Source organism: Heterodontus francisci, chromosome 5 (assembly GCF_036365525.1).
Source record: "Heterodontus francisci isolate sHetFra1 chromosome 5, sHetFra1.hap1, whole genome shotgun sequence".
NCBI lineage: Eukaryota > Metazoa > Chordata > Chondrichthyes > Heterodontiformes > Heterodontidae > Heterodontus > Heterodontus francisci.
The window spans coordinates 76829233-76841771 of NC_090375.1; the positions used below are offsets into that span (position 1 = coordinate 76829233).

A 12539-nucleotide genomic window follows, 5' to 3' on the forward strand; every position below is an offset into this window, starting at 1 on the left:
CCAGGGATGGTGATGGCAGTGTCTGGGACATTGTCTGTAAGGTATGATTCAGTGAGTATGACAATGTCAGGCTGTTGCTTGACTAGTCTGTGGGACAGCTCTCCCAACTTTGGCACAAGCCCCCAGATGTTAGTAAGGAGGACTTTGCAGGGTTGACAGGGCTGGGTTTGCCGTTGTCGTTTCCGGTGCCTAGGTCGATGCCGGGTGGTCCGTCCGGTTTCATTATTTTTTTATTGACTTCGTAGCAGTTAGATACAACTGAGTGGCTTGCTAGGCCATTTCAGAGGGCATGTAACAGTCAACCGCATTGTTGTGGATCTGGAGTCACATGTAGGCCAGACCAAGTAAGGACAGCAGATTTCCTTCCCTAAAGGACATTAGTGAACCAGATGGGTTTTTACAACAATCGACAATGGTTTAATGGCCATCATTGGACTAGCATTTTTTTGTAATTCTTCTTCAAAGTTAACGCTAACTTGTGTATCATAGCACACAATAGTTCTATTACAGAAATGACAATTGGGTCTTCAGCCGGTTAAGGTTAAAGAATTTACCATCAGTGCGATAAGTTATTCCCATACCGGGCGGGAACCTGTCAGCAGTAACTTGCAGCATTGTTGCAAGAAAGATTGAGAATAGTGTTGGTACAATGACACACCCATTGATCCTATTTTGACAGGGAAGGGGTTTGTGGTGGAGCCATTGCATAGTACTGTTATTTGCATATTGTCATTTAGGAGACGGATGATGTTTGTGAACTCAGGTGGGCATCCATATCACTGTCGTACCATCCAAAGGGCAACTCGATTCACTGAGGACAGAGGTCTGCTCTCTGCACTTTTATGAAGTTGCTATGCTATATGCTGTGACAAAGCACTGCATCATCAGAAGTGCCATCTTTCAGATGACACATTAAACCAAGGACCCGTCTCCTCTCTCAAGTGGACGTAAAAGATCCCATGACACTATTCAAAGACTAGGGGAGTTTCACCTAGTGTCCTGACCAATATTTATACCTCAATCAGCATCACAAAATCAAGTTATTTGTTCATTATCACATTGTTGTGGGAGCTTGCTGCGCGCAAATTAGCTGCAGCATTTCCTACATTACTACAGTGACTACACTTTAAAAGTACTTCATTGACTGCAAAGAACTTTGGGACATCCTGAGATCGTGCAAGGTGCTATATAAATGCAAGTCTTTTTTAAAATAAACTATTCATTACCCTATTTAATAATTCTTAATCTTCAGTCCCCTTTTTAATATTTTTGCAAATAATAAGCAGAAGTGTTCAAAAACGCTATGACTTTCTTCCCGGTTAGTCTGCAGGAAATCAATCGTTAATTCCGGGAAGATTGTCAACAGTCTTACCGGTCACCGTCCACAGCCGCCGTGCTGTACCTGCGATCTCATCACAAACATTTCAAACCTGGTCAAGCACAATAACTTGCCTGTTTCAACCGCTTAGAGCTGCTTCCGCATCTCTCCCCCGCCGCTTCCTTTTGGCCCCGTCTCCATCGCAACAACCGCTGGCCAATCGCGAGCGAGCTCCGGTGAGGCAGGAGCCCAGAAGCTCCGCCTCTTCCTCAGACTTTCCCGCTCAAACACGGCGCTTCGACCCACTTCCGGCCCGGCTCGTCCGAACTCCGGCTGCCTCCCGTCTCCCGTTCCCTGCATCCGCGTTCCTCCTCCAACTCTCAGCAATCGTGGCGGATCGGCTGCTCTCCGAGGAGGATTTTATTCAAATCGCCGTCAGGGAAAAAGAGCCAAAAATTAGCGCAGAGCACTTAGCATCTGCCAATTTTATCACCATGAAAAGACTGGCTGTTCAAATTTTGTTTACGTCTAAATTATAAACTTGACTTAAAGCGGTGGTGATTTTCTGGCCATGGATGTTGACGCGACATATTGGCTGAATTACACTGCTATAATGGAGCTAGCATCTCATATATCGCTAAACTCCAGCAATCAAAAGTCATCAGAGCTGAGGGGATTTATTTTCCCCTCCTCCACCCAATTTGCTGGGTACAGACTCACAGGTAATGCATCGATCTGCTCCTTGGAGTTGTCAAGCAAGATCCCGACTGAGCTTTCTTTAACTGAAACCATGGCCATTCATTGCTATCCTTTTGCTCTTTTCCCCCAGATTCCTCCATTGCCTAAAGAAACAGAAGGGGCAGCAGACATTAGTGGGAGTTGTTCATAGGCCACCAAACAGTAGTGATAATGTTGGGCATGGTGTAAAGCTGGAAATTAGAGCTGCATGTAGCATAGGCAATGCGGTAATAATAGGTGACTTCAATTTACATATAGACTCGGTAAACCTACTCAGCACTAATGCTATGGAGGATGAATTCCTGGATTGTGTACGTTCTGGAGCGGTATGTTGAGGAACCAACTCGAGAGCGGGTTAGTTTAGATTTAGTATTATGTCATGAGAGAGCTAATTAATAACCTTGCTGGAAAGGAGCCATTAGGAAATAGTGACCACAATATGATAGAATTTTACATTAAGTTTCTAAGGGCTGGTTTTCTGCTCTTCCACTTAAACATTTTTTTAATGTTTGTTGAGCTAGTTCTGACCTGTCCTCATTGTTTCCCATTCTATTCTGGATTCTGCTCCCTAGTTTGTTTTTATTTGTTCATGGCAGGTGGGGGTCGCTGGCAAGGCCAGCTTTTATTGCTCATCCCTAATTGCCCTTGAGAAGACCATTCTTCTTGAATCGTCGCAGTTCATGTGGGGTAGGTACCCCAATAGTTCTGTTAAAAAGCGGGTTATATGATTTTGACCCAGCAACAAGGAAGCAATGACGATATATTTCCAAGTCAGGATGGTGTGTGACTTGGAGTGGAACTTTCATGTGGTGGTGTTTCCATGCGTCCGCTGCCCTTCTAGTTGGTAGAGGTTGCAGGTTTGTAAGGTGTTCTCGAAGGAGCCTCGGCAAGTTGCTCCAGTACATTGCAGCCACAGTCCGCCGGTGGTGGAAGGAGCGGATGTTTAAGGTAGTGGATGGGGTGCCAATCATGCATGCTGCTTTCTCCTGGATAGTGTCGAGCTTCTTGAGTGTTGGAGCTGAACTCATCCAGGCAAGTGGAGCGTATTCCATCACACTCCTGACTAGTACTTTGTAAATGGTGAGCAGGCTTTGGGGAGTTGAGAGGTGCATTACTCGACACAGAATTCCCAGCTTCTGACCTGCTCTTGTAGCCACAATAATTATGTGGCTGGTCCAGTTAAGTGGTGCACTGTGACCTCCCCCCCCCCAGAATATTGATGTTGAGTGATTCAGCGATTGTAATGCCATTGAATGTCAAGGGGAGATGGAAGATTCTCCCTTGTTGGAGATAGTCATTGCCTGGCACTTGTGTGAGGCAAATGTTACTTGCCACTTATTAGCTCAAGCCTGAATGTTGTCTAGATCTTGCTGCATGCAGGCATGGAATTCTTCATTATCTAACGAGTTGTGAATGGTACTGAGCAATCATCAGCGAACATCCCCATATCTGACCTTATGATTGATAGAAAGCAGCTGAAGATGGTTGGGCCTAGGACACTACCCTGAGGAACTCCTGCAGCAATGTCCTAGAGCTTAGATGATTGGCCTCCACCAACCACAACCATCTTCCTTTTGTGCTGTGTATGCCATTATACCTTAATACCACACTTGGTCAAATGCTGCCTTGATATCAAAGGCAGTCACTCACCTCACCTCTGAAATTCAGTTCTTTTGACCATGTTTGAACAGAGCTATAACGAGGTCTGGAGCTGAGTGGTCCTTGCGGATCCCAAACTGAAAATCGATGAGTAGCTTATGAGTGTGGCTTGATAGCACTATCGACATAACCTTCCATCACTTTGCTCGGTGATTGACAGTAGACTGATGGACGGTAATTGGCTGTGTTGGATTTGACCTGCTTTTTGTGAACAGGGCATACCTGGGCAATGTCCACATTGTTGGGTAGATTCCGGTGTTGTAGCTGTACTGGAACAGTATTAGGGATGCAGTTAGTTCTGGAGCACAAGCCTTCAGACAAATTGTTGTTGGGGCCTTTAGCTTTTGCTGTGTCCAGTGCCCTTAGATGTTTCTGGACATCACATGAAGTGAATCGATTTAGCTGAAGATTGGCTTCTGTGATGCTGGGAACTTCAGGAGGAAGCCAAGATGGATCACCAACTCAGCACTTCTGGCTGAAGATGGTTGAAAATGCTTCAGCCTTGTCTTTTGCACTCATGTTCTGTGTTCTGTCTGTATTGAGGATGGGGATGTTCGTGGAGCCTTTTCCTCTGGTTAGTTTTTTAATTTTCCACCACCACTGGATGTGGCAGGACTGCAGAGCTTTGATCTGATCCATTGATTATTGGATTGTTTAGCTCTATCATATAGCATATAGCTTACACTGTTTAGCATCCATGTTGTCCTGTGTTGTAGCTTCACCATGTTGGCATCTCATTTTTAGGTATACCTGTTGCTGCTTCTGGCATACACTACCAAATTCCTCATTGAATCAGGATTGGTTCCCTGTCCTGATGGTAATGGTAGAATGAGGGATATGCCGGGTCATGAGGTTAAAGATTGTGATGGAGTACAATTCTGCTGCTGATGGCTCACAGCGCTTCATGGCTGCCCAGTTTTGAGCTGCAAGATCTGTTCTGAATCTATCCCAGTTAGCATAGTTTGCCATACAGCACGATGGAGGGTGTCCTCAATGTGAGGATGAGATTTTGTCTCCACAAGGGCTGTGCTGTGGTCGCTCCTACTAATACTGTCATGGACAAATGCATCTGCAACAGGTTTATTGGTGAGGACGAGGCCATAGTAGTTTTTTTCCCTTATGTTGGTACTCTCACCACGGTCACACCCCAGTCTGTCTCTATATTCTTCAGGAATCAGCCAGCAGTGGCACTACGAGCCACTCTTGGTGATGAACAGTGAAGACCCCCACCCAGCATATATTCTTGCTATTCCCAGTGCTTCCAAGTGGTGTTCAACATAGAGGAGTACTGATTCATCAGCTGAGGGAGGGTGGTAGATAGTAATCAGCAGGAGGCTTCTTGCCCACATTTAACCTGATTCCATGAGACTTCATGGGGTCTGGAATCAATGTTGAGGATTCCCAGGGCCACTCCTTCCTGACTGAATACCACAGTGCTGCTGCTTCCATTGGGTCTGTCTTGCTGGTGGGACAGGACATGCCCAAGGATGCTGATGGAGGAGTCTGGAACATTGGCTGAAATGTATGATTCTGTTGTTTGACTAGTCTGTAGAACAGCTCTCCCAATGTTGGTACAAGTTCCCAGACATTAGCAAAGAGGACTTTGTAGTGTCAACTGAGCTGGATGTGCTTTTGTCATGTCTGTCGCCTAGGTTGATGCCAGGTGGTCCATCAGGTGTTATACTTGTTCAATTTTTTTTCATAGTTGTTCAGTACAAACTAGTCCATTTCAGAGGGCAGTTAAGAATCATCCACATTGCTGGACCATTCCAGAATCTAGGAAATTCTGGAAGATCACAACCAATGCATCCACTATCTCTGCAGCCATCTTTTTTAGAATCTTAGAATCTAGGCTATTAGGTCCAAGGATTTGTTGACTTTTAGTCCAATTAATTTCTGCAGTATTTTTTCTTTTCAAATCTTAATTATTTTAAGTTACTCACTCTTATTAGACCCTTGATTCCCCTCTATTTCTGGTATATCTTTTGTATCTTCTACTGTGAAGTACAAAATATTTGTTTAACGTCTCTGTCATTTCCTTATTTCCCCATTATAATTTCTCCTATGTCAATCTCAGGGATGCACATTCACTTTTGCTACTTCCTTTCTTTTTATATACCTTTAGAAGCTCTGGCAATCTGTTTTTATATTTCTTGCTCTTATTGTTTTATCCCTCTGTCAGTGTTTCAGTCATCCTTTGCTAGTTCTGAAACTCTTCCAATCCTCAAGCTTGCTACTCTTGGCAATTTTAATCTAATACTATCCTTAACCTCTTTAGTTAGCCAGAAATGGATCACATTTTGTATGGAGTTTTTATTTCTCAATGGAATGTATATTCGTAGAGAATTATTAAATATTTCTTTAAATGGTCCCATTGTGTAACTACCATCATAGTTTTTAATCTAATTTCCCAGTCGACCATAGACAACTCAGCCCCCATACCTATCTAATTGGCTTGATTTAAGTTTAAGACTCTAGTTTTGGACTTAAGTACATCACTCTCAGGCTCAATGTGAATAGCTTTCATATGATCACTCTTCCCCAGAGGATCCCTTACTATGATATTGCTAATTAACCCTGTCTCATTACACAATACAGGTTCTAAAATAGCCTGTGCCTTGGTTGGTTCCACAATGTATTGTTCTAGGAGCTGTCTTCAATGCATACCATGAACTTGTCCTCCAAATTACTTTTGGCAATTTGATTTGTCCAGTCTATCTGAAGATTAAAATCCCCCATGATTATTGCATGAACTTTACATCACAATTACATAGGAATGAGCGGTGAGCTGGCTAAAGTGGATGGGAAATTAGATTAAAAGGTATGACAGAAGGTAAGCAATGGCAAACATTTCAAGAAGTATTTAATTAAATGATTCGCCTCCCATATTTGTGCCCATCTTCCCACTACTCCATGTTTGAATCTCTCCAATCAGGTTTCCATTTCTGCCATCGCCTTGAAACGGCCCAAAATTGCAAATTATTTTGTCTGTTACTGTGGCCATTATGCATTTTCCCTCCTTGTTTCTCTTGATTTGTCTGCAGCCTTTGACAAGGTTGTCCACACCATCCTTCTGCAAATGCCTTTCCTCCATTGTTCAGCTCAATAGTACTGCCTTCACTTGGTTCCAGTCTTACCTATTAAGTCATAACTGCAGAATCTGCAGCAATGACATCTCATCCCTTCCCACACCACTGCTTTCGGAGTCCCCCTAGGATTCTTCTATGGTTCCCTTCTCTCCTTTACCTAGACATCATCTGAAGGCACACGGTCAGCTTCCACATCCATGCTGATGATACCTATCGCTACCACTCCACCACATCTCTTGCCCCTCCACTATTTCTGTGCTATCAGACTACTTGTCTGACATCCAGTCTTGTATAAGCTGCAATTTCTTCCAGTTAAACATTGGGAAGACTAAAGATTCTATCTGCCTCTACGTCCACAGTCTCTTGATTGAACTAAACTGTTCATAACCTCAATGTCCTATTTAAAAATATAAGAAATGAGCAGAATTAGATAATATGGTCTCTTGAGCCTGCTCCATAATTAAATAAGATCATGGCTGATCTTCTACTTCAACTCCACTTTCCTGCCCTATCCCTTAATTCCCTTGGTGACCATTAATCTCAGCCTTGAGTATATTGAGCATCTACAGCCTCTGGGTAGAGAATTCCAACGGTTCACAACTCTGAGTAAAGAAATTTCTCCTCATCTCAGTCTTATCCTGAGATTATGACCCCAAGTCTAGATGCTCCATCCACTGGAAATAACCTGTCAGTATCTAGTCTTTCAAGCCCTCTACAACAACCGCAACAACTTACACTTAACTAACACCTTTAATATAGTAAATGTTCACAGGAGCGTTATCAAACAAAAATTTTTCAATGAGGTCACCTCTCCTAAACTCCAGAAAATATGGGCCCAATCTCACCTCATAGGACAACCTTCTAATCCCAGGATAGATTTGACCCCAAATCAAATTTCTGATCCCATATCCTTTCCATCATAAAGACTGCCTAATTCCACCTCTCAAACAAAGAACAGTACAGCACAGGAACAGGCCATTCAGCCCTCCAAGCCTACGCCGATCTTGATGCCTGTCTAAACTAAAGCCTTCTGCACTTCCGGGGACCGTATCGCTCTATTCCCATCCTATTCATGTATTTGTCAAGATGCCTCTTAAACGTCGCTATCGTACCTGCTTCCACCACCTTCCCCGGCAGCAAGTTCCAGGCACTCACCACCCTCTGTGTAAAGAACTTGCCTCGCACATCCCCTCTAAACTTTGCCCCTCGCACCTTAAACCTATGTCCCCTAGTAACTGATTCTTCCACCCTGGGAAAAAGCTTCTGACTATCCACTCTGTCCATAACTCATAACTTTGTAAACCTCTATCATGTCGGCCGTCCACCTCCGTCGTTCCAGTGAAAACAATCCGAGTTTATCCAACCTCTCCTCATTGCTAATGCCCTCCAGACCAGGAAACAGCACCAACCTCCCACTCCCCTCCCCCAGTCCCCTCAATCTCTCCTCATAGGACAATCCTGCCAACCCAGGAATCAATCTGGTGAACCTTTGATGCATTCCCTCTATGCAAAATATATCCTTCCTTAGGTAAGAAGACCAAAACTATACACAATACTCCAGGTGCAGTTTTAACAAGGCTCTATACAATTGTAGCCTCCATACTATATAACTTCAGCCCGCCAAAAACTTTGCTGTCCATATCCTATGCTGCACCAAGTCCAGGTCACCCACCACTCCTGTCTTTGCTGACCTACATTAGCTCCTGATCCTCCAATTTAAAATTCTCATCCATGTGTTAAGTCCCTTCATTGCCTTGCTCCTCCCTACCTCTAATCTCCTGCAGCCTTACAACCACCCCTCCCGCTCAAACTCTCCTTTGTGGCTTTTTGTGCATTCCTCCCTTGACCCCAGCATTGTGATGTCTTCAGCCACCTAGGCCCCACAACCTGGAATTAACTCCATGAACCCTTCCTCCTCTCCACCTCCCTCTAATATTTTGGAGTTTTTGTTGATTTTCTTTGGAGGTCAGGGAATATTTATACAGAGTAGTTCATGATGTTATATTGTACACACATTTTTAGAGCTTACCAAAATATTTCTGTTTTGCCCTGTACCATAGTAAGTTACAGAAAATGCTAGTAACGTGCAACAGTTCTGATGAAGGAGCAAACCTGAAAATTGATTCTGCCTTGTTCAGACAAAACCCCTCCTACTCCTATAAAGACCTCTTTAAGTTCCAAGCTTTTGTCTCGATGTCAATTTGTGTTTAAATACACCTCTGTGAAATGCCTTGAGATGTTTTTCTACTTTAAAGGTAGTATATAAATTAGTGAAAAGATAACTAGAACAGACGACAGGAGATTCTTCTTCATGTAGACAGTGATCAACATAAGGCTTCGAGAAGTGTGGTGGGGGCAAATACTCTACATGCAGTTAAGAAATAGTGGATGCTGTTATGGGGGTGCTGTAGGGTGTTTCTAGATGGATGAACTAATATAGGTGAGCAGTCTGTAATTATCCTGTGACCATAAACGGTAGTAAGAGGTAATATAGAGCTGTTAACTGATGCGCCCTCTTCTCGTACAAAAACAACAGAAGACAGCCTTTTGCTAACTCTATTAATAATAGTAATATTGGACTACTGTCTGTACTTTAACTCCCAATGGCAAATGGAGCCCCATGAGACCACTTGCACACAAACTGTAATACACTGATATAAGAACTGTTAAGTCGCAAGAATGGATCCACTAGATATACCTACCTGGGCATGGAACTGTTAATTAACAAGTATTAGTAAGGCATGTCAATCCAGACTACTGTATCTGCATTAGATGCATCAACTGTGGTTGCTATTTTCAATATGCATGCAAGATATGAATTATAATAGAATGAATATACTTGAAACATTACTCTTTTCTATTTACAGATGCTAGCTAACTGTTTGTTTATTCTTCCATGGGATGCAGGTGCTGTTGGCAAGGCCAGCGCTTGTTGCCCATCCCTAGTTGCCCTTGAGAAGATGGCGGTGAGCTGCCTTCTTGAACCGCTGCAGTCCATGTTGTCACGCTCACGAGAAGTGCCATGATGAAAATACAGAACCAAACTGAAGAGTTATAAAAAATAGACCTTTCCTTTCAAAAGTGGACAGTGTGCTCCTAAATGGCCATCGAAGATCAGGCTGACTTGGGCTATATATTCAAATTGTTTCACTGTTTTAAGAACAAAAGGATACATCCCAGGCTAGAATGTGTCAAGTACACTCATTCTGAAACCATCAAAAGACATTCCTGAATTGAATGGGTTCTTCTGAAACAAAGAAGGTGTGAAGTAGCCACATCCTGGGCCATTGTGTGGTCACAACAGGGAGGGACCAACAGAGGCTAATGTGAGAGATTTGTACCTTAAAAGGTAGCTCTCTGGAGACAGGGAGAGGAAGAGAGCACAGGAACATCACTGAAAAGCAGTCCGGCCAAGGCCTGTGAAAAGAAGCCCAGGAGAAATGAAGGATGGAGCCTTGATGCAAATTCTCTACTTTACCTTGGTGCAGCAGAGAACTGAAAGTGACCACTGCTTCCAGTCTGAAGTCTTAACCACCAGAAAACTACAAACACCTAAGCCGGCAATCTTTAAAAAAAACTGTCCGCCGAGAAGATTCAACAAGGTTGCCGTGAACCTCGAACACCTGACTCACTTCAAATCACTTACCCTGTTCCTCTCTATCTATTCTTGTGATTGTGTGTCTGTGTGTGTTAGAGTGAATGTATGCATGGGTGTGGTTGTGACCATTTCAGGAATGAATATTGTTCAATAACTAGTTAATCTTCTGTTTTAAGCCTACACGAAAACCTGTCACTGTCTGTTTATTTGATAAATAAAGCACATAAACACTTGCTGTGGTCAGTTGTGAGGTGAACAGTGGGAACAAGCCACGCCATCACCAACATGGCCATAACAATGTGGTGTTAGGGAGTTCCTGGTTTTTGACCCAGGTTGATAGGTAAATTGGCCATTATAAATTGCCCATAGTATAGGTAGGTGGTAGGGAAATATTGGGACAGGTGGGGATGTGATAGGAATATGGAGTTAGTGTAGGATTAGTGTAAATGGGTGGTTGATGGTCGGCACAGACTCGGTGGGCCGAAGGGCCTGTTTCAGTGCTGTATCTCTAAACTAAACTGACAGTGAAGGAATGGTAATATATTTCCAAGTCAGGATGAGAGATTTGCAGGTGGTGGTGTTCCCATGTGTCATGCTACCCTTGTCTTCCTGTCAAAGGAGGCTTGTTGAATTGCTGCAATGCATCTTGTAGATGGTACACACTGCTGCCACTGTGCGCCGGGGGTGGAGGGAGTGAATGTTTAAGGTGGTGGATGGTATACCGATCAAGCGGGCTGCTTTGTTCTGTATGGTGTCGAGCTTCTTGAGTGTTGTTGGAGCTACAGTCATCCAGGCAACTGGAGAGTATTCCATCACACTCCTTACTTGTGACTTGTAGATGGTGGACAGGTGTTGGGGAGTTAGGAGGTGAGCTCCTCGCCACAGAATTCTCAGCCTCTGACCCTGCTTTTGTAGCCACAGTATGTATATGGCTGGTTCAGTTAAGTTTCTGATCAATGGTAACCCCAGGATGTTGAGGGTGGGGGATTCAGCAATTTTAATGCCCTTGAATGTCAAGGAGAGATGGTTGGATTCTCTCTTAGAGTCATAGAGAGATACAGCACCGAAACAGGCCCTTTGGCCCAACGAGTCCACGCCGACCATCAACCAACCATTTATACTAATCCTACATTAATCCCATTTTCCCTCTCACATACCCACCTTCCCTCAATTCTCCTACCACCTACCTACACTAGGGGCAATTTTTACAATGGCCAATTTACCTATCAACTCGCAAGTCTTTGGCATGTGGGAGGAAACCGAAGCACCCGGAGGAAACCCACAAGGAGAACCTGCACTCTCCGCACAGGCAGTACCCAGAACCGAACCCGGGTCGCTGGAGCTGTGAGGCTGTTTGAGATGTTCATTGCCTGGCACTTGTGTGGCGTGAATGTTACTTGCCACTTACCAGCCCAAACCTGACTGTTATACAGGTCTTGCTGCATTTGGGCATGGACTGTTTCAGTATCTGATTGTTGCTCTGTCTGTAGCATGCTGCTTCCGCTGTTTAGCATCCATGTGTTGTAGCTTCACCAAGTTGGCACCTCATTTTCAGGTATGCCTGGTGCTGCTCCTGGCATGCTCTCCTGCACTATTCGTTGAACCAGTGCTGATCCCCTAGCTTAACGGTAATGGTAGAGTGAGGGATATGCCAAGCCATAAGATTACAGATTGTGGTTGAATACAGTTCTGCTGCTGCTGATGGCCCAGAGCTGCTAGATCTGTTCTGAGCATGTTCCATTTAGCACGGCAGTAGTGCCACACAACACGGGACTTCATCTCCACAAGGACTGTGCAGTGGTCACTCCTGCCAATGCTGTCATGGACAGACGTATCTGCGACAGGTAGATTAGTGAGGGCTAGGTCAAATAGATTTTTCCCTCTTGTTGGTTCTGTGACCACCTGCCGCAGGCCCAGTCTGGCAGATATATCTTTCAGGACTCAGCCAGCTCAGTCAGTCGTGGTGCTACCAAGCCACTCTTGATGATGGACATTGAAGACACCACCCGGAGTACATTCTGCGCCCTTGCCACCTTCAGTGCTTCTTTCAAGTGGTGTTCAACATGGAGGCTACTGATTCATCAGCTGAAGGAGGGCAGTAGGTGGTAATCAGCTGGAGGTTTCCTTGCTCATGTTT

General features: G+C 44.2%; 1 protein-coding gene across 4 annotated transcripts in view; it reads right to left on the reverse strand.

Moving 5' to 3' along the window:
• lrrcc1 (leucine rich repeat and coiled-coil centrosomal protein 1) overlaps positions 1 to 1519 on the reverse strand; it is a 222160-nt gene extending 220641 nt beyond the window's left edge. Inside the window, exon 1 of one of the 4 annotated variants that reach the window (XM_068031666.1) lies at positions 1453 to 1519. The gene's annotated coding sequence lies outside the window, so the exon portion shown is untranslated. Of the gene's footprint in view, positions 1 to 1372 lie in introns of all 4 variants that reach the window. The other 3 variants (XM_068031668.1, XM_068031667.1, XM_068031669.1) reach the window with 3 other exon arrangements.
• Between the last annotated feature and the right edge of the window lie 11020 nt (positions 1520 to 12539).